This window comes from Rhinolophus hipposideros (assembly GCF_964194185.1).
Source record: "Rhinolophus hipposideros genome assembly, chromosome: 9".
Lineage (NCBI taxonomy): Eukaryota > Metazoa > Chordata > Mammalia > Chiroptera > Rhinolophidae > Rhinolophus > Rhinolophus hipposideros.
This window is the reverse complement of record NC_138055.1, coordinates 29,870,968-29,892,154: the sequence shown is the minus strand read 5'-3', so window position 1 is coordinate 29,892,154 and position 21,187 is coordinate 29,870,968. Positions and strand designations below refer to the sequence as shown.

Below are 21,187 nucleotides of genomic sequence, written 5' to 3'. Positions count from 1 at the left end.
CCCTCAGTTCTGAAAAGGGGATCTTGGTGGCACATCGTAGTTTCCACTCCAGCTTTTTTGTAAGGGTACTGGAGTTGGTTCAGAATGGCCTGGGGGATGGTTCAGAATTTCCAGGAATGGGGAGTTGCCTAGAAGTGTTCAGAATCTTGCGATATGATATAGAAAAAAGTTGGTTCTGCCAGATAACTGAGCGATGGCATTGATTATTGCTTTTCTAAATACGTTTTTAAAATTCGTCTATCTGATGAAAGCTCTGGGTGTTCTTTTCAGAGAAATGTGTATATCTTTAAGTATATAAATTGTTTGGTTTTTGTAAAACCAGTTTTTTTCAGTTCCCTATTCTGTATAAGGTTCTCCCCCCTCCCCACGCTCTATCTCTTTAATAATTACGCTTTTTGGGGGGCATCTTCATATTGAAAAAAACAGTTGAGCACTAAAGTTTCTTTTTGGTATACCTGTTACTGCTCAATCACAGTAAATCATTTTCCCCACACAGTTTGTAATTTCTCAGTTATAAACTCATCTTCAGGGAGATTGCTTTTGTTTTGGTTTTGGTTTGGTTTGTTTTTTCTAGCTTGTAGAAATCCCATGTGGCCTTGTTTATGGAGTGTTCCTTTAAAGTTGTTTTATGTTTATTTATTTCAGATACTCCAGGGATATCACTAGCCCAGGATTCAATTTATCTTATTTTTTTAGCTTGGATATTCTTTTATAAATAAGATTCAAACTTCAACACTGTTGTGACACAGGCTTTAGGGTTTTAACATTTCCCTTGCTCTCTCACCCAGATCCTCAGAGACAAGCCCCCTCTTCATACCTTCATTATACCTTGTACCCCCAAGACCTCTTCTTCTGGCCCTACATGGGCATTAGGGCTGCTACATACAGTTGCGCAGGTTGTGTACTGGGTTGAAGAAAACCAGGACCAGAACTCTAGCCTAACTCTGCTCTCTTAAGAGAGCACTTTGTCCTGATGTCTTCTCCTCGAGGGGGCATCTCTTTACCAAGTTCTATTAGCCATAAGCACTGAAGAGACTCCAGTGATCATTCCATAATTGGCAGTATTTGCTGTTGTGTGGCTGTCTGTTCTAGCTTTGGATTTGTACCAGGGGGTTTTCTTTATTGTAAGTAATTCTATGTATATGATTTTAAAATTTAGTTACACTCTTTTTTTTTTTTTAAGTCTTTTCTATGTGTTTATAGTGGCAATTTTTCTTTATTAGCTTACTTGGCCATATTGCTGTATCTGGAATTCCCACAAGTTGCTTATTAACTTCTATTGCTCAGATTGCCTCTCTTTAAAAAAGGGGAGTAATAATAGTACTATCTATAACACTATCTGTATAGTGTTAGTTTGGAGCTTACAGTAAGCTCTCAGTCAATGTTAGCCATCATTTGCACCATCTGAAGCTTTATTTTACCATCCTAGGGAAAAGCTGGAAATGTAGTAGTGGCTGTGTTTACTTACTTAACAAGAAGAGGAAGTCTTAGTCAACGCCCTAGAGAAACCAAAGGAGAAACTTTGTTCAGTGTAGTAAATTGCTAAAACTGAGGCTTCCAGTCCCACCCTGTCTGTTGATACGCCAAAGGTCACTTGGCACCAAGAGTGAACTGAGAGAAATTCCTCTCAGTATTGCCCTGGAGGATTGCTTAGAGGAGTTTTGCCTGGACGGTGTGGGTAGGTAAGTTTCAGTTTATGGAATCTTTTCTTCGCTAAGGAGAGCTCTCTCTCAAAGGCATAATTATTATAGAGGGCATTTGTAGACCTTGAAACATCTAGTAATACTTTCAGTCCCCATAAACCCTTTCACAATCTTTTAAATTCCCATTTGGTATTCCAAGTGGATTCTGAACTTGGTGAAATTGGTACTACAGGTTCCACAGGGTCCTGCCTCTTGACTCCTGGCTTCTTGCTTATGGAGATGGGGATTTAAAGGATTTCCTTCCCTTAGGTCATGGTGTTTAAGAGAATAATTTTCTCCGAGAAATTATAGCTAAGAAGAAATCTGTTGACTGTTAACAGTTCGGAAAGCAAAGACATACCAAGCTTTCATAAAATTATTTTTAACTTAATCTGATATGCAAAATACTGTGATTATCCTATAAATATTAACTGCTTTGGATTGTTTATACAATGTTAGTTGTACTGTGAAAATTTGCTTATTAACCAAGTTCAGCCTTCTGAGGTTGTTATTGGCTTTGAGTCCATAGACTTAACACTGCCAAATTTCTGTGTAAACATTTTTCTTGGGACCTAAAATGTAGTGAATATGTGTATTTAAAGTTTTTTTTTAAATCCATGTATATTGATGGAACTTGTAAACATTTAAATAGTCAATTAATGGAAGTTTTAAAGAACAACTCTTTCAAAAAATCCAATTTTATAATTGTGTTTTAAATATAAAATTTGAGCTGAATGACAAATATATGTAATTCTTAGTATATAGAGATTATTTTTATAGCACTTATCGATTTATTTGTTATATTTAATTTCATTCAGGAAGAATCTTTTTGTTATTATTCTGTTACTAGTAATTAGGTGCGAAACTAAGTTTATACGATTTGAAAACAAGAGCTAATAATATTATATCACAATATACTAAGTGGAGAACAAAAGCAACTGATTACATCACTGTTATGGTACTGGGAAATGTAATGCATTCTTGAGTTCAAAGGTCATAGTTATGGCTGGAATAGGTGAATCTTTCTTGAAAATGTTGATTTTCCTGTGTCTGTTATTTATCAAGACTTTGTACACCATAAGGAGAATTACCAGTTTATGCAATTTTTAACTACCCGTACAAACATCATATGCAGTTTTTGGGTACACAGACGGTGCCTTGAGATGTTTATGGCCTTGTTTAGTATTACTTTGGTGAGCTGTACAGGCCAAATGTCAAGGCAAATGTTAGTATCATGTTGAGTATAAATCCCTTATGTACTCCGGGAATGGTATGCAAGTTGACCCACTGATTCTCACTAACAGAAGGATATCCCAGCACCTACTGAACCTGACATGTTTAAAAGAAGATTCTGTTTCTCAGCAGCTGCCATGTTTCCCCAAAAATAAGACCTAACCAGAAAATAAGCCCTAGCATGATTTTTCAGGATGACATCCCCTGAACATAAGCCCTAATGTGTCTTATGGAGCAAAAATTAATATAAGACCCAGTCTTATTTTCAGGGAAACACGGCAGACTTAGAAACAGTTTCTTCAGTTTAAGTAAATTGAATATGAGAGGAACGGACAACATGTTTAGATACATTTTCTGTGTAAATAATTCTGAAATTATGTAGAGAAGTCTCCTTTTTAGTTTGTTTTTCAGTGAAATCATGTCATTAATTCATCAAGGTACGTATGAAGTTTTCTTCAGGGAATGATGTCGGGAATAAAAATCAGTTCATTATACTTTAGAATTTTAAATAATTAGTTGAATTGTGTAAAAATGTTGTGCAGATGATATAATGAAGTAGATTATCATATAGTCTTTTGATTATTTACCCTATAGGATAGTTCTAATTTATTAAGCAATTAAGTATTCTTTTTTAAAAGATTTTTTTGTTAAAAAGATAGGTAACAAGCAATATTATATTAGTTTCACGTACTCCATAGTTATTCTACATTTATATACCTAAAGAAATAATCACCAGGATAAGTTCAGCAACCATCTGACACTGTATTGTGCTATCACAATATTATTGTCTACATTCCCTATGCTGTACATTATATCCCCATGACTTACTTATTTCATACCTGGAAATTTGGATCTCTTATTCCCCTTCAACTTTTCTCCCCCTTTTTAATATTTCAATTACAGTTGCGTTCAATATTATTTTATATTAATTTCAGGTGTACAGCATAGTGATTAGACATTTATATAATTTAAGTGATCCCCCTGATTAATCTAGTATCTGGCACTAGTTATTACCCTATCATTGATTATGTTCCCTAGGCTTTACTTTATATCCTGATGACTATTTTGTACTTCTTCATATCCTTCACCTTTTTCACTCTGCCCCCAAACCCCTCCCCAACAATCTAGTACCCATTTGACCCCATACATAGTGATTACAGTATTATTGACTATATCCCTTATGTTATATCCTACATCCCCATAACTTTGTAACAACCAATTTGTCCTTCTTATTCCATTCCCTTTTTTTTACCCATACCTCAACCTCTCTCCCATCAGGAAACCATCAAAACATTTTTTATATCTATTAGTTTGTTTTTGTTTTGTTTATTTTGTTCTTTACATTCCGCATATAATCGGAGTCACATTGCATCTGTCTTTCTCTGTCTGACACTCCACTCAGCAGAATACCTTACAGGCCCATTCATGTCACGGTAGATGGCAGGAATCCATTCCCTTCCATGGCCAAGCAATATTCCATTGTATATGCATACTACCTCCTCTTTATCCATTCTTCCATCAACAGACACCCAGGCTGCCTCCATCTCTTGGCCATTGTAAACAATGCTACAATGAACATATGGATACACACATCCTCTCAAAGTAATGTTTTGGGTTTCTTCGAATAAATACTCAAAAGGAGGATTACTGTGTCCTCCTTTGCCTCTTGTTAAAGCCTTTGTTTTAAAGTCTACTTTGTCTGGTTTAAGTATGGCTACTCCAGCTTTTTGTTTTGTTTTTTTCATTTTCATTTTCATGAAATATCTTTTTCCATCGCTTTACTTTCTTTTTATATGTGTCTTTCAATCTGAAGTGAGTCTCCTGTAGGCAGCATATGTAAGGTTTTTGTTTTCTTATCCACTCAGCCCTCCTATGTCTTGTGACTGGAACATTTAATCCGCTTACATTGAAAGTAATTGTCGAAACATATATAGTTATTGCCAATTAATTTTCACATTTTTGAGCTTTCTTTTTTTTTTTTTTCCCCATCTTAAAGAAGTCCCTCTAACATTTCTTGTAATACTGGTTTGATGGTGATGAACTCCTTAGCTTTTCCTTGTCTGGGAAGCTTTTTATCTGTCCTTCGATTCTAAATGATAGCTTTGCTGGGTCAAGTAATCTTGGTTGTAGGTCCTTGCTTTTCATCACATTGAATGTTTTGTGCCAATCCCTTCTGGCCTGCAAAGTTTCTGTTGAGAAATCAGTTGACAATCTTAAGGGAGTTCCCTTATAAGTTACTCGTTGCCTTCCTATTGTTGCTTTTAGGATTCTCTCTTTGTCTTCAATCTTTGCCATTTTAATTATAATGTGTCTTGGTTTAGACCTGTTTGAGTTCGTATTGTTAGGGACTCTCTATGCTTTCTGTACTTGATACCTATTTCCTTTGCCAGCTTAGGAAGTTTTCAATCATTATTTTTTCAAGTAGGTTCTCAGTCTCTTGCTTCCTCTCTTCTCCTTCAAGTACCCCTGTGATGCGAATTTTGTTACACTTGATGTTGTCCCAGAGGTCTCTTAAACTATCCCCATTTTTTTGGATTTTTTGTTTCCTGTTCTGATTGGGTATTTTCTGCTATCTTGTCTTCCAAATCATGGATTCAGTCCTCTGTTTTATCTAGTCTCCTGGTGATTCCTTCTTGTGCATTCTTCATTTCAGTTATTGTGTTCTTTACTTCTGACTGCTTCTTTTCTATGTCCTTTTTTTATGCTTGCTTTTTCTTTGCTGAAGTTTTCACTGAGTTCCTTGAACATCCTTGTAACTATTGGTTTGAACTCTGTATCTGGTAGGTTGCTTGCCTCCATTTTGTTTAGTTCTTCTTCTGGAGTTTTCTCCTGTTTTTTCATTTGGGATCTATTTCTTTGTTTCTTCATTTTGGCTGCCTCTCTGTGTTTGTTTCTATGTATTATGTAGATTTGCTATGTTTCTTAGTCTTGGCCAGGTGGCCTTATATAGTAGGTGCCCTGTGAGCCCTGGCATAGTCTCCCTGGTCACATGCTCCAGGTGCTCCAGGAGTATCCCTTGTGTGGGTTGTGTGTGCCCTCCTGTTATAGTCGAGCGTTGATTGCTATTGCCACATCAGTGGGTGGAATAGGCCCTCAGGCTGCTTGGCTGTGGGGTTTGGCCATGTCCACAGCTTACAGGCTACTGTGCGAGGGGCTCACCCCACTGAGTGGGATTTGCCCCAACAGGCTCTGGTTCCTGTTGTGTCTGCCCTTCGTTTGTGCTTCTTATGGGGCTAATAAGTTGGTGCTCTGGTGTGGTCTGAAGCCAACTTCTAAATATGTTGATTCTGGGATCTCTTTCGAGTGGCTCCAGTGCAGGCCCAGATCACTCACTGCTTGTGACCTTTCGGGGATTACCTGATAGGAGCTACAAAGTGACCTGTGCTAAACCTGGAGGCACATGGGTGAGGCCTCACTGGGTACCAAGGACGGCTGTCACAAGTGCTGGGCCTGTGGTAGCTCTGCAAAAAGCCAGGACACTGTGAGGTCTGCTGTCATCTTCCACCTCTCTTAAAGTTCAGCCACGAATAAAGCCTTGTGTGGTACGCAAGTTGGGTGAGGCAGGGTCTCAGGGAGTCACTAGAATGGGAAGTGTTGTGGTCACCAGGTTAATGTACATTCTGGTTTGGTGCCAGTGCAGAGCCTGGAGCTACTCAGCAAAAATCTCCGAGTATGCTGAGGCCAGTCGCTGCTCGCCTGCGGGCCGTGGACTGTGATAGTTTTCCAAGAAAGAATGCAATGTGGACAGAGCTGGCTGTTCACTGAGAAAGTGCCTCCAGTGTTTGGGGAGTTGGGTAGGGCAGGGTTCCAGTGAGTTAAAAGGGTGGAGCAGCGGAGCTCACCAAACCAAATCAGATTTAGATTTTGCCATGTTGGGGAGGGCTCAACACGGGAAAGATGGTGCCTGCTAGCTGGCTGCACTGGAGAAGGACCCCACACAGGGAAAATAGCAACTGTCCTCCAGCTCTTGCTCCAAAGCCACACACTTCTGTCTGCCCCTTCCTGCTGTAAGCCTCCAAAGCCCCACAAGTCAGCTTCCCTCCACCAGACTTCAGGGTATGTGCCTGGGAGTGAGAGAGTCTATGCTAGGTCCATTTAAGTGGATGTCTGGTTTTCCCGCGGCCTTCTGGCCCACCTGGATGGTTGGAATCCCCGCTGTTTTTCACAGCCCGATGTTGTAGGGCCTCCTTTTCTGGGCACCAGTACTCTGGGCTGGGGAGTGTGGTGTTGGCTCTGGGGTCCCTTGCTCCTCTTGGGGGGAACCCTTTGGCCAAGATCCCTCCTGATTCTCAACTGCCACATGGAGGTTTGGGTCCAGCCCATTTCACATCTTTGCCCCTCCTACCAGTCTTCACGTATCTTCTTTATATCTGTAGTTATAAAACTTCTGTTCAGCTAGACTTTAAGTGATTCGCCTGGTTGATTTTTCTATGATTTAGTTATAATTTTAATGTGTTCATGGAAGGAAGCAGCAACGATGTTTATCTACTCCGCCATCTTGGTTCTCCCCAATAATTAAGTATTGTTTAAATTTTTAAATTTATTTTATTGTTCGGTTTGTGTATATGTTTCTAATTGTTTAATTGTAAGCACTTAAAAATGGACTTTAAACTATATGAAAAATTACACTTTTTACTTTAGTTAAGTCTTGTTTCATTTGTATACAGAATCTTGTGTATAAAATATATTAACTAGTCTTGGGAATTTGATTAGAAGAAACACGGTAGTTTTAATTCTCAATATATTTTTAAAAATTCTGAAGCACATTGAGAAATGTTATCTCTCTATATTGGTAATATAAAATCTGAGCTGAAATATTATGAGTGATTCTTAAGCTTACTGTACAGATCATATGAACATTTGTCCAAGAAGGTTTTGCTTTTAGGAATATTGATATATAGTTTCTTGAGTATTAAAAGTACATTGTATTATATATTTAGATGCAATTCAGAATCATATTATTTAACTTTATATGATCCTAATAATCAGATTTAAATATCTGACAATATTATTATTACTATTAAGTTGCATGGCATTCTTTGTTTTCTTTCGTTGTATCTAAAAAAATAGTTTCCCCCCATTTTGCAGGAAACTTTTCTTTATTCTACTATTTTATACAATTTACCAGACTAGATGATACAATTAGTATCCATTAAGTAGAGCTCGTGAATATCAATCTAGGACACAAAGCCTGGGATTGTAGTTAGGAAATGCCTTCCTGCTGTTCTTGCCTCTGATTTCAAAGACTCTGAATCTAGTCTCTTACTTAATTCAAAGCCCAGATTTGTGAAAGCGAATTGGACTCTCTTCTGCCCATTCATAACTGTTGTTGCACTCTTCTAGATAAAAATTTTCAGTGGCTTTCCCATTTCCTATCATATAAAATTAAAAATCTGGTATGTAACTTAACATGTATGGTCATGTATCTTAATTTATGGACTTAGCTTCTTGATCTTTATGCTTTACACCTCCCTGTTCCTGCCTTTCTCTTTCCTCAAACCACTTTAGAAAGTCTCTGCCTCATATCCAAAATTTACCTCATCCTAAAGGTCTACTAATAAACACCATTAAATTTCTTGTAGTCCCCTCTTCCAACATTGAAAGTAATCTATTATGTACTTTCTGCATTTTCTTAAGGTGTTTCCTATTCTCCCCTGTGTTACAGTTGTTTTTGCATGTGTTATAATATTTTACACCTCTTATATAATATTGACTGACTTTAAGTGAGCCACTTAGTTAAGTCTCTATTTCTTACTATGATGCTCATTATAAATATTGGATTGCTGAATAAATGGAATGATATGACAGTGAGTTATTGACTGCCAGACATTTTACTGCTCCATTGGAATGGACATTCCAACTAAACAAGTATAGCATAGCTGTCTGAATCAGAGCTGTTCCCAGCAGGGAAAGCTGAAGAAAAAATCAAAGTGCAGTTAAGAAATCTTTCAGATTATGTTTAGTAGCTTAATACTGACAAGGAAAGAACAAGTTTTTCTAGGTAAAGGCTTTCTGCTGAATAAGAAATTGAAGAGTAATACAGGTTTTGTAAGTAGTGACTACAGTTCTGATTCAGAGAACATTTTGCATAAATTTGTAATTTGCTATCACGCTTGTTTTGAAAATGAGGATTTATTCCTACATTATTGATATTAGGGAACAATTTGAGTGTAATGTAAATTTAACATTTCTCATGTGTGATTTTATCTAAAGAGTAGATAAAATTATGTTATCTAATAGGAAAAGTAGGTGAACAAAATTAATTTCACCTAGCTAAACTGAGACACAGGAATACCTAAAATCTACATGCACAGACCTCAGATTTCTTCCAGCTACCTCATTTCACTGTATATTATAAGCCACAACCATCCATATATCAGTTTATAACTTTCTGTTCTATTTCAGATAACCCTTCTTCCACCATTTCACAATAACTTACAAGCTGCAACACTTTGGACAGCTAATTCCACAAATTTCAGGTCTTTTTCAAGGTAAGGTACCTCATTTATTGTAGTTTTTATTTGTTTTTTAACTATTTAACATATGTAAAACTGTGCTGTGGTCTTTATTAGATTCTTCTATTCTTTATGGCCATTTCCTCCATAAACCCATAAGTGGTTTTAATGAGTGAGTTTTCATAGGATCATGATTTTTAGGAAGGCATACATTGCATTATAACAGAACAGATCATACTAATTGATAACATACAGCATGTGAACTGGTAGTTCCTTCCTCTCTCTCTCTCTCTCTCTCTCTCTCTCTCTCTCTCTCTGTCTCTCTCTCTCTCTGTTTTTCATTTCCATCTTTCCTCTTCCCTCTTTTTTAATTGTGAAGAACACTAAATAGTGCCCAGATGGAGGAATACAGTACCACAGAGCAAAATGCCCAAAACAACTTGTTTAACCCGTGTTTTTAAAAAGGGGGGGGGGGCATAGATTTACCAGTGGAAGTAAATAGGCTCAAAAGCAAATAGAGATGAAGAAATTAATATAAAAGGCCAGTGGCTCCCAGATAGATAGATAGATAGATAGATAGATAGATAGATAGATAGATAGATAGATAGATAGATAGATGGATAGATAATCTTATATTTGTACATTTTCTTTGCTCAAATAGATAGATAGATAGATAGACAGACAGACAGACAGACAGACAGACAGACAGACAGACAGACAGATAGATAATCTTATCCCTAAATAATAGTAATTATATTTGTACATTTTCTTTGCTCAAAAAATGTGCTAGGCACTATGATAAGTGCTTGACATGGATTATGCCATGTCCTCTTTACAAAACATTATCGAGTAAGTGTTATTACTGTCTTTATTTTACAGATGAGGAAAAAGGCTTACTGGGATTAATTAACTTGCCCAAGGTCAATAACTCATAAATATAAATGACAGAGCCTGTTCTTGAAACGTCTGAGTTCTGAGTCATAGATCTTAGTGGTCTCTTAGAGTACTTTGTAGATTGTAAATAAATAACTTCCACATGTGTTATTTCCTCTGCATTTAACTTAGTCTGATTGACATCACAAACTGTTTTAACCCCTATGATAGATGAAGAGACAAAGGCACCCACGCTAAGAAATACAAAGATGGTCAGAGGCAGAACAATAACAGAAACTAATTCTGACACCTAATTCAGAGGTTTTTCTGTTGGATTATACATAAAAATGGAAAAAAAATGGACAGTTTTTTTGTAAGGAGGGGAACTGAACTAAGGAAGAGAAGAAATGATTGTGTTGGAAGTTGAGGACAAAAATATAAATTTACAACATTATGTCAGAATTGAAAGGAGGGAGCCTAGTGGAGAATGGGCAATAGAGGACCTCTAACTATGGCACATGAAGCCTAATTAGATTCTTATAAAGGAACTCAGACTTGCACCAGTTTCAGTGCAGGAATATGGTAAGAGAAATCTGAGGATGTGAGCGTAAATTGGCTGTGAATCCTGATTTGTAGTTGGCTCAGAAAAACAAAATCAGGAAAAAGAGAGGTAACACTAGAGGAAGGCTTCAAAAGGCTTTATTTGTACTTGATATACTTTTTAAAGCATATCATGTATCACTTTTTCTTTAGCTAGTCAGTTACCTCACAGGCCTTACTGATGAACAACTGTTTAATCAGTGTTTGTTAAACTGGAATGTTGATAAGTCATAGGATAAGTAGTAGTGGAATTAATGAGAATGTGTGAACTTAAAGCAGGGGGTGAGCAAGTATGGCGAGTGGGCTGATTTTTTCCTACAAGCCAAGAACTTTTTTTATATTTTTAGTAGGTTATTAAAAACAAAAATGAAATGAAGAATAACAACACAAGAGATCGTATGTGTCCATCAAACCCCCATTGTTCACAACGTGGCCCTTTACAGAAAGTTTTTCAACTCCTAACCTGAAGTATACTCCATGAAACAAAGTTAGACTCGTTCTCTTTTAGGAAATTAGATTAGGTAATGGAATCTGGTATTATATTAGAGGGCTACATTTTTAAACATGTACCTTTCCCCGCTACACGTAGGAAGGAAGTGATATTTATTTAGTATGATATTTTACTAGGGACTTTGTGTACTTTATATTTATTTCTCATACCCTTGAAAGATTATAACTACCTTTCAAATAAGGAAAGTAGGCTCCTCGAGGCATAGTAAGCCTGTGGTTTCACAGTTAATAAATAGTGGGATTCATGTTTGTCTGGGTCTCCTAGATAAGAGAATGGAGAAAATTTGTTTGTAAAAATTGAGTTATTGACTATTCAAAATTCTGACTTGAAAATACCTAAATAGATATAAGATGTGGACATTTGTAATAACTTTAGCTAGTATCTAATATAAATAAAACATATAAATTTTATATCCGAAAAAATATGATTGGTTGGAGAACTGTGTAATTTTATTATGAAATTCGCATATGAAGGAAAGTCTTTGGATAAACTATATTTAGAGTTATAAAGAAAATGTGAAGGAAATAAATTGAAATCTCATATTAAAAACTTCGTGGTCACTTAAAAGAAAGATGAGCTTGAAGTGCCTAATAGAAAAGCGTATTCTGCATCAATAGAAAGTACAGCAGTTTATTTTTCAAAAGCAGATATTAAACAAATATTGGCCTACATGTTTAATTGTAATGTTTTATGAAGAAGATTTCAGACTGCTGTGAAAACATGTAATGAGGGATCTAATATAGGTTAGTGGGTCAGGGTAAGACTTCTCCAGAGGGGTCATTTAAGCTGAGATAATAAGAGTTAGGCAGTGAAAGACAAAGAGGATAATTATTCCAGGCAGAGCTTAATAGGCCTTGAGGATGGAAAGAGCTTGGCATATTCAAAGGAATATCAAAGAAGGCCATATGTATCTCCTAACATCTCTGAGGGCAGGAATTATATCTGTCTTGTTCATCATTGTATATCCAGCTTCTTATATATGGTACCTGCTGGCACATAGAAAAACCTCAGCAAGATTTATTGAATGCATAAATAGTGAGTGGACATTTCGAACAGCAATTTTTCATGGTATAATTATGAGTACAGGGATTGCCTGGATGAAGGCTACTACCCTCCTTTCCAAAGCTTACCTAATTATATGAAGCTACTAAGATTGTTGGTAATCCCAGGTTACCCTAGGCCACTTACAGCCCAACTTTCCCAAACCTTAACTGCTGTCAAGGTTTGGAGCTTGACCTGGAGACATTGTGCACAGAAAAGTCAAGAAAAAGGAATGTGGACTGTTTCAATTGGATATGATTCTGAGAAGGAAAAGTGAATTTGCATTATTACAAAGTCAGGAATAAATCTGTCAAAGAATGACTATATCCACGTTTCTAAAAATAACCAGTTGAGGGGCAGGGCGTTCTGTACTAAAACACATGATCCCAGATTCTCTGGGTGATCACCGGGTGACCAAATAACACATGAAAATCAGGCTTAGAAGTTTAATTAAGATGTTAAATACTCAAATACTTATTTGTAGAGCTTATTTCTTCATAATTAAATTTGCATTTCTAAATTAAGATAATTTCATCTACAGGTTTGAGTGCATTGGGGAATTTATAAAGTAGAAAGATAATGGGGAGAGGGTTGCATATTTCCCAAGTGTGTGAAATAAAGTTGTGGTAGACATGGGAGGACTGTTTTACAAGATACTTAGCATAAAATGGAGTTGAAATGGGGGTTACAACAATGAACTGAAAGAAGATAACTTTAGGTAGGAAGGCAAATGGAAATTGGAGACCAAAGGAAAGAAAATGTTTCAAGGTTCTTCTTTTTTTTTTTGAAGATCTAATTGGACCTATTAAACGATTCAAGAATTGGGCAGCATCCCATCTAACAACTAGAAGGGAGCTCCCTCAAGGTTATGCTTGAATCTTAATCTTTGAGTTTAAAAAAATAATAGCCAATAAGTTGTAAAAACAATACATGTACAATTGATTATACAATAATTTAATAATGATACTTGTGTATGCTTTACTTAAGTGTAAACCTCAGTGAATTTTAGTTTAATGCTATCAGATTGTTGGAGGTTTAATGTGAAGTTTGAGGAATTTCTAAATGTCATAAATTGATATCCTTACAGAACTGACTAGCATATGAATTAAGTGCTTGCTAAGAACTGTTTTGATTTGATCAGTGAGGAAAAAAAAGATATCCCATTCCCCCTGCAGATAATATAAGGTTTTCAAAGGGAGTGTTGGGAGGGGAATTGGTGGTACTATCATGTGTAAAACTCTTAGTTGTTTTTTTTAATGGATTCTTTTTTAACTATTTTCTTTTTAAAGAAAATATCTAACTGAATTAGATATTGCCAATGTTAGTTGGCTCATTTCCAGGAACAGAGGATATTCTAACTATTGCAGTTAAACATTGATTTGTCATAAGACATCGAGTTAACGATAACTTTTTAAATGAAAGTTACAGACATGTTTCTTAAGCCTTGTGAGTCTTAACAACTTTGTTAACGTCATTTTGTAATTCTTATTGATATTTGTTATGGAACTTAATAATGGACTAATTAATTATAAATGCCAAATCTAAATCTTTTCTTCTCGTATCACCTTAAACATCTGACCCTTGAAACCATCTTATTGAATATATGTATATTCTGTGTGTGTGTGTGTGTGTGTGTGTGTGTTTGATCTCTTAGGAATACTAATGCATTTGTACTAATGTACTAATGCATTTTACTTTGTTTAGTGTATGTTTTGCTCAAAACTTGTGTGCGTATTAGATTGTTTAACATCTCAATTAAGAAGTGAAAAATGCAGAGGAATTTAAAAAAATTCTTTGAGCCATTTCATTCGTTCCTTCATGTGATCCTTTTGTAAAGGAACATATCCCAAATTATTTTACCTTTTAAAATAATTTTATACATACATTTTCTTGTTTTATGTCCTCAGTATGCTGTGAGATTGGTGTGTAGGGGTGGAACATGGGGCCCCACCCCATTTGACGAATGAAAAAATTAAGGATCAGTGAGAAATGGCATTTGCAAGAGGCACTGCCAGATAATGTTAGACCTTCACCCAAAGTCAAGAAATGGTAAAAACTGGAACAGTGCTCTTTTCTTTTTTCAAAACACAGTTTAATTTATTGCTTTTGTAAATTAGGAATTGTGTCTCTTGAACTTTATTAAAGTGGAGTGTACGATAATCTAGTTCAAATTAAAATATATGTACATATATACATACATGCATCTGCATGTATACACACAAAGGATTATAAAGGTAGTTTTCATTCGTGTGTGTGTATTTGCTATGCAAATCCTTCACGTCTCTGGCATGTTATGGAGAAGCTGCAATGAGATCTAGCCTTCATTTTCCTGACCAGGAGCCGCACCTGATACACTTGCAAGCATGCAGTAGTTTATTCACTTTTTACGTTATTTTTATTATTGTGCTAAAGTATGCATAACACAAAATTAACTATTTCAATCTTCTGTAAGTGTACAGTCCAGTGGCATTAAGAACATTCACTTTGTCGTACACCCATCTCCACCACCCATCTTAGAACTTTTACATCTTCACAAAGCCCCATGCCCGTTAAATAGTAACTGCCCATTCCCTCTTCCCCAGCCCCTGGCATTCACCATTCTGCTTTCTATCTCTATGAATTGGACTATTCTAGGTAGTCATACAGTGGAATCTATAGTATTTGTCCTTATGTGACTGACTTATTTCACTTAGCATAATGTCTTCAAGCTTCAACCATGTTGGAGCCTGTCTCAGAATGTCCTCTCTTTTAAAGGTTGACTAATACATTGTATGTTTATACAGCATTTTGCTTATCCGTTTTCCACCAGTGGACACTTGGGATGCTTCTACATTTTGGCTGTTGTGAATAATGCTAATAACAACATGGGTGTACAAATATCTGTTTAAGTCCCCATTTTCAGTTCTTTTGGGTATACACCTATACCCAGAAGTGGAATTACTGGAACATTGGTAATTTTATATTCAATTTTTTTTGGAGGAACTGCCATACTCTTAAAAGAATGACCGCACCATTAAAAGAACGTTTTAAATGAAAAACAAACAAAAACCAACCTTAAATTCCCTTAATCTCTGGATTTTTAGAATGACCTTTTCTAAAGTAGGATGACTATAGCTGGATTTCCGTATAGACTGGATTTCTTACGTAACTAATAACTCAAAAAATTTGTGCTATGTCCTTAAATTAGCTAAACTATCTTCATGTTTCTCTTGGAGAACTCAGGAGTTTGAAGAAATTATGGGAGTACCGTAGGTGAGTCTTAGTTTTTCCAAAAAATTATGTCGAGCAGAATATAATTGGGAAGAGTCCCATAGCAACAAAAGAAACAGATAGAATTATCTAAAAATCTGTTAACCTTGCTTCCTAATCTAATCCGCCCTCCAGAATACCCCTATAGTTATATCATTAAAAATTAGTAATATGACTATTACTTGGTTTACCATTTCTGTAAGGATTAGGTCCAAATTACTTCATATACTGTACCAGCCACCTCACAATCTGACATCAGGCTTTTTTTGGTCACATCATCTTTTTATGTATCCATGTTGCAGCCACAACGAATATCTCACTATTCCCTGAACTGATGTCCTTCCATGTACCATGCTTTGCACATCTGCAAAGCCCTCTCATGCCATTACATGTACTGATTGACACACCCCTCTGTGTCTTTCAAGACCTGGTTCTACAGTCTTCACCTGTGGGAATCCTACCAACAGCTGCCCAGGTCGATGCTTTCATAGTACGTTGTTCAGATCACAGTAGAATTTACTAAGTTACATTGTAATCATCTCTGCATATCTGTCTCACTAAACTGAAGGATCCTGGGGGAGACAAACCATGTTGTTTGTTAAATGCCCTCGTGGGAAACAAAATACCTGGTAGATGTAGAGAAAAAGTACTGAATGAATTTCTTACGTGGTTTTGCTAACCATGTGGGACGTTTGTCTCTACTAAATAATCATTTCATATTATAAGCTGGAATTCCTTTCATAATTTCAGTAATTATTAATAAGTGGATATATTTTAGCATAGGCAAAAGTATCAAATAGGCAAATTTTTCTTCAGTAGATTGGTACTGCTCCATTTCGATGCAAATCTCTTACATTTCTGGCCACACTGACTTCATAGGTGTTCTCACCTTATCCTAGATTCCTCTTAGCCTGGATAAAAGTATCTGATAATTCACATTTAAGTGTTAATGACATAATATATTATGCCTCCTAGAGGTGTTTGTAGTTTAAAAGTGGTTACTGGGGATGAAAATGCTTAATTTCAAAAGAATGAATTAATTTCCAGTGAATTTATTCACTGTGTTGTTTGGGTAAGCGATACACTTCAGGAAGCAGAATGATTCTGTCTTGGCCCTAAAACCACACTGGGCAGGAAGGCTTCCAAGAGCACCTCTGAGCCTTCAGCACCTCCAGAGTGCTGTTAACCCTGGGAATACTATGGTTCCTGGGGCTGCTGCTTTAAGGGCTCTACCTTTTTGAGGTAAATTTGCCCTTCTTCCACTGCTTATATCAAAGTGCTTATTCTGCCTCATTAGCGAGCTAGGAATTTCTTTTTCAAATATTTAGAACCAGAAATATGCATTCACTTAATATTTAAACTAGTTTGCTATGATCAGTAATAGATATGAGTGGACTGTTATTAGCTGACTTGACATTTTAAAGGATGGTCTTTCTACGGAAAGCAAAATACTGCAAGAGTCATATGTTTGAAATCTTTCCAGTCTAGATTACTCAAGAGGAAACAAACAGCAAGATTTTGTTTAATTGCTTGTTATTTTGAAGAAGGAAATGTTCTGTGTATTTTTCTCCCCCAAGGCCTGTGTCCAAAGCAGTTATCATTTTGGTGTTTTACAGTTCTTTGAGATGTTTCCAGTGTTTTAGAACTAAAAACAAGTGAGACTGACATACACGTATCTGGACAGCAGAATGTTTCAAAGCTTATCTAAGTAATTGTTCTTCTTCTAGATTAAAGTTCTGGTATATTTTGTACCCAAATTGTATTGATATATTAGTCACATTTATAAACTAATGTATGAGAAGGACACACATAAATTTTGGCACAGATTTTATAAATGTGAAATGTTTATACATGTATACATATGTGTAATTTATATGTGTGTGTCTCTGTGTGCTCGAGTATAAGTTTTAGCAAGCATGCTAACGCAGGGGGTGGGAATCACGAGCAGGCATACCATAGAAACTGAGAGTTTGGGCTCTTCCATTGTCTACCTGGGTTTGAGGCTTTACAATACTCACTGTGTGATACTGTGAAAGGATTATTCTGTCTCAGTTTCTTCATCTTAAAATAGAGATAATAATAGTACGTACCTCTTAGAGGAACTGTGCTTATCAGTTGAATTAATGGGTGCCAAGAACATTTAAGAATGTTTGGCATATCTAAGCACTTAATAAGTCTTATTTACTGTTTTTATAAATTATTATTAAATATTGGCCACACAGTTGATTCAGAGAGCAAAAAAGAAATATCTTGAAAAAAAAAGTAACAGTTTTAAAGCCAAAGACATTAGTTAATTTTTGCAGATTAAAATCATAAAATTCTTTCTTTATCATTAGGAGATTATGGTATAAAGAGAGATATGTGTAAATCGTCAATGTTTTATAATATTCCTTGGATTACCTATTTTTGACTGTATTTAAAGTTTTCTCTTTCATGACTAGATAATATATGTTTATGGAGTGATCTCCACTTTGAAACCTGGTAGGCTTTGAGAACTATGTCTTTTGTCCATTTTGTGTTAAACTTCAATTTTGTCTAATCAGTGTTTGAAAGAATTGGCACTTGTATAGATTTCCTTCCAAGAAAAACATTGGGTGTTTCAGGAAGTGGTCTTGGTGAGTCAGAGGATAATACTTTTTCCTCTGAGTCAGATCTGAACCGTCTTGATATAAATAAGCGTACTTTCACCAAAAGTTCTGCTTTTCAGATCAAGTATTAAAATCATTATTGATAACATACTATACCAACAGCAATACTTTCACTCAGGGGTCCTATCTAACTATAACTGTAGAAATTCTGCTAAGTGAATTAATTCTACCTCTAAATTAGTTGCTATTTTGCATCAATTTTTTTTTCAGATAGGAGTCATTTGTGTCAGGCGGTAATTTTCATCAATCTTAGAGGAAATTTATATTGGTAACAATATCCATCCATTTGGGTCACTAAAATTCTGTGAACTTCCTTTAGAACACACGTATAAAATTCTCTAAAAACTGTAGTACAGGAATTATTTTACAAAACACTGTACTAGTAGCCAAACCCTAGATGTGTCAGAGACACAATGGAATAAATCATAGTGGTTCTTCATAACCACATTAAAAAATACTAAACATGATAAATAATTGCCAAATGACTAGATGTTGTTAATGTTAAGTTTGCCAGGAAACACTTTAAAAAAGAGGTGGGAATTGAGGAATTGATAGATGGCAGGTATAAAGTTGCTAGTGGGGAGGGTATATAGGATAAGAGCAGAGGCCTGCATGTAGGTGAGTCATAAAGGAACTGATAGATATAGATGCAGATAGTAAATCTTTACTGATTTATGTGCTTTTGAGTATAATCCTCCTAACAATTTTAATCTCATTTTTATAGATTAGTAGAGTCAGGATTTACATTCAGGGCTGCCCATCTCCATAGTATGTTCTTTTTATTATTCCACAATAAAAGCATTGGGATATACCCAGTAAGTTCTGTTGTTTCCAGTAGCTCTGTAAAAAACATTCCAAAAGCATTTTCCTTCATGGCAGAAATATTATTAATTTTTATTTTTTGTGGTTTTTTTTGGCTAAGAACGTGGTTTTTGGATGCTAGGAAATTTGCCTCATGGGCAAGCTTGCTCTCCCCTCCTCTTAGGGAACAGCAAATAGGACTGTCTTTATTTTTGAAGTGTAGTTTATTGTCATTTGAGCCTCTTTAAGGTTCGCAAGGGCAGTCGAAGATGTTTAGGGGTCATTTGTGGGTAGTGATGATGTGTGCTGTGGATCCTTTGCCCACTTACATTAGTAGATTGCTAGCTGGTCAGTTTTCTTTTTTATCTTAAGAATTTGGCCCTTGGTTGGAATCTTTGATTTTTCTGGCTTGGCACATACAGTCATTAATGAGTATGCACTTTATTTCCTCCTGTTTCCTTCACAGCAGGGAAGCAGCCACTTCCCCATGCCTCTTGGCAAAATTGGCCTTTCTTGAGGTGACAACAGTGGCAATGGAGATCAAGCACCACTCTTGTAAACACTGTGTCTCATATCTCATAAAATTCAAACACTTCTTTCCTAGAAAAATTTCCGTTTTACCATCGCAGAATGAAATAGCTTCAGTTCTTAGGACAGCAGGGAAATGCATCTTTTTCTTCTCAGCTAACTACTTGGAGTGTGTTACTGTATGCTTTAATGTGCTAGTCCCATGGATTCTTGGCAGCTAAATTGTTAAAAAAAAAAAAAAAAAGAAAAAAGAAAAAGAAAGAAAAAAAGAAAGAGGATGGGAGGGAAAGAGGGAGGGAAGGAAGGAAGGAAGGAAGGAAGGAAGGAAAGAAGGAAGGAAGGAAGGAAAAAAAGAAGGGGAGAGAGAGAGAGGGAGGGAGGGAGGAAAAAAGGGAGGGAGGGAGGAAAGGAAGTAAAGAAGGAAGGAGGAAAGAAGGAAAGAAGGAGAGAGAGAGAGAGAGAGAGAGAGAGAGAGAGAGAGAGAGACAGAGAGACAGAGAGAGACAGAGACAGAGAAAGAAAGAAAGAAAAGACAAAATTCCTTAAGTCACCACAAGCCCGGCTTGGAGTTTATGAGGGTAACTTGTAGCCAGTCTTCAAAGGTACTTAAGTAACTTTCACTCCCCACAAATGAGAAAATAGGATACCTTTCTCCTATGGAAGCAGGTCACTGAGCTAATATGCTGGCCTTTGTCAGTGAGCTAATGCACCACACTTTGGAGCTGCAAAGAACTCTTGGAGGTAACCTACTTTCCAGCCTTATCAGTACTAACTGGGGACCCATTAGTTTGAATGACATGTCCAAGGGCACAGAGTTAGGAATAGTATTGGCAAAACAAGGAATAAATAGTATTGACTTTGGCATTCAGTGTTCTTTCCAAACTAACAACAAACCTAAATCAACTTGACAAGTCCAGGAATGATATTTCTTCCACACTCAAGTGGATGGTTTATGGTAGGACTGCTACTCACCATCAGGACAGAATTGGAGAGTTAAGAAAGTACAGTTAGATGAGGATTTCATTTTCCACTTCATTTGGAGACAATAAGGAAGATTGCTGGTAATAAGAGAGGTCATGATGGGGAGGCAGGAGCAAGGAGATGTCTATTTTACAGTGTGGAAGGAGGTACTTCAGAGATTTGGGGGGGTATAGTTGACACTTCTCATTCTTTTCCTAGTGGTACTAAATATTTTCTGTTTTTAACTCTTCAACTAGTTTAAAATATTTCATACTAATTTTTTGTTGTTGTTCTTGCTTTTAGAGCATTGTTTCCTTCTATCTTTTCTTCATGAGGAGATTCAAAACAAACATTTTAATTTGTAAAAAATATATTTACAGGCATAATTTTTCATTCATTAATAAATATTGATTGAGAACTCATTTCATGTTAGGAGCCATGCTTAGCATTTGGTATTCATTAAAATTATTTAGCCCCTGCCCTCAAGGAACTTACAGTCCTGTGTACAAACAAGAAAATAGGAAGTTACTACAGTATAATAAGTGCATCTTAGTGTTAGACTCACGCGTATGGCAACACATGAGGGTGGCATCTATCCTACTGTAG

At 36.2% G+C, this 21,187-nt stretch overlaps 1 protein-coding gene across 16 annotated transcripts in view; it reads left to right on the top strand.

The window, feature by feature from the left end:
* Positions 1 to 21,187, top strand: part of EPS8 (EGFR pathway substrate 8, signaling adaptor) — a 172,650-nt gene that overhangs the window by 72,402 nt on the left and 79,061 nt on the right. For 10 of the 16 annotated variants that reach the window (XM_081059461.1, XM_081059472.1, XM_081059474.1 and 7 more), the window contains exon 3: positions 9,321 to 9,406. The gene's annotated coding sequence lies outside the window, so the exon portion shown is untranslated. Of the gene's footprint in view, positions 1 to 1,504; positions 1,683 to 9,320; positions 9,407 to 21,187 lie in introns of those variants that run through there. The other 6 variants (XM_081059462.1, XM_081059471.1, XM_081059467.1 and 3 more) reach the window with 4 other exon arrangements.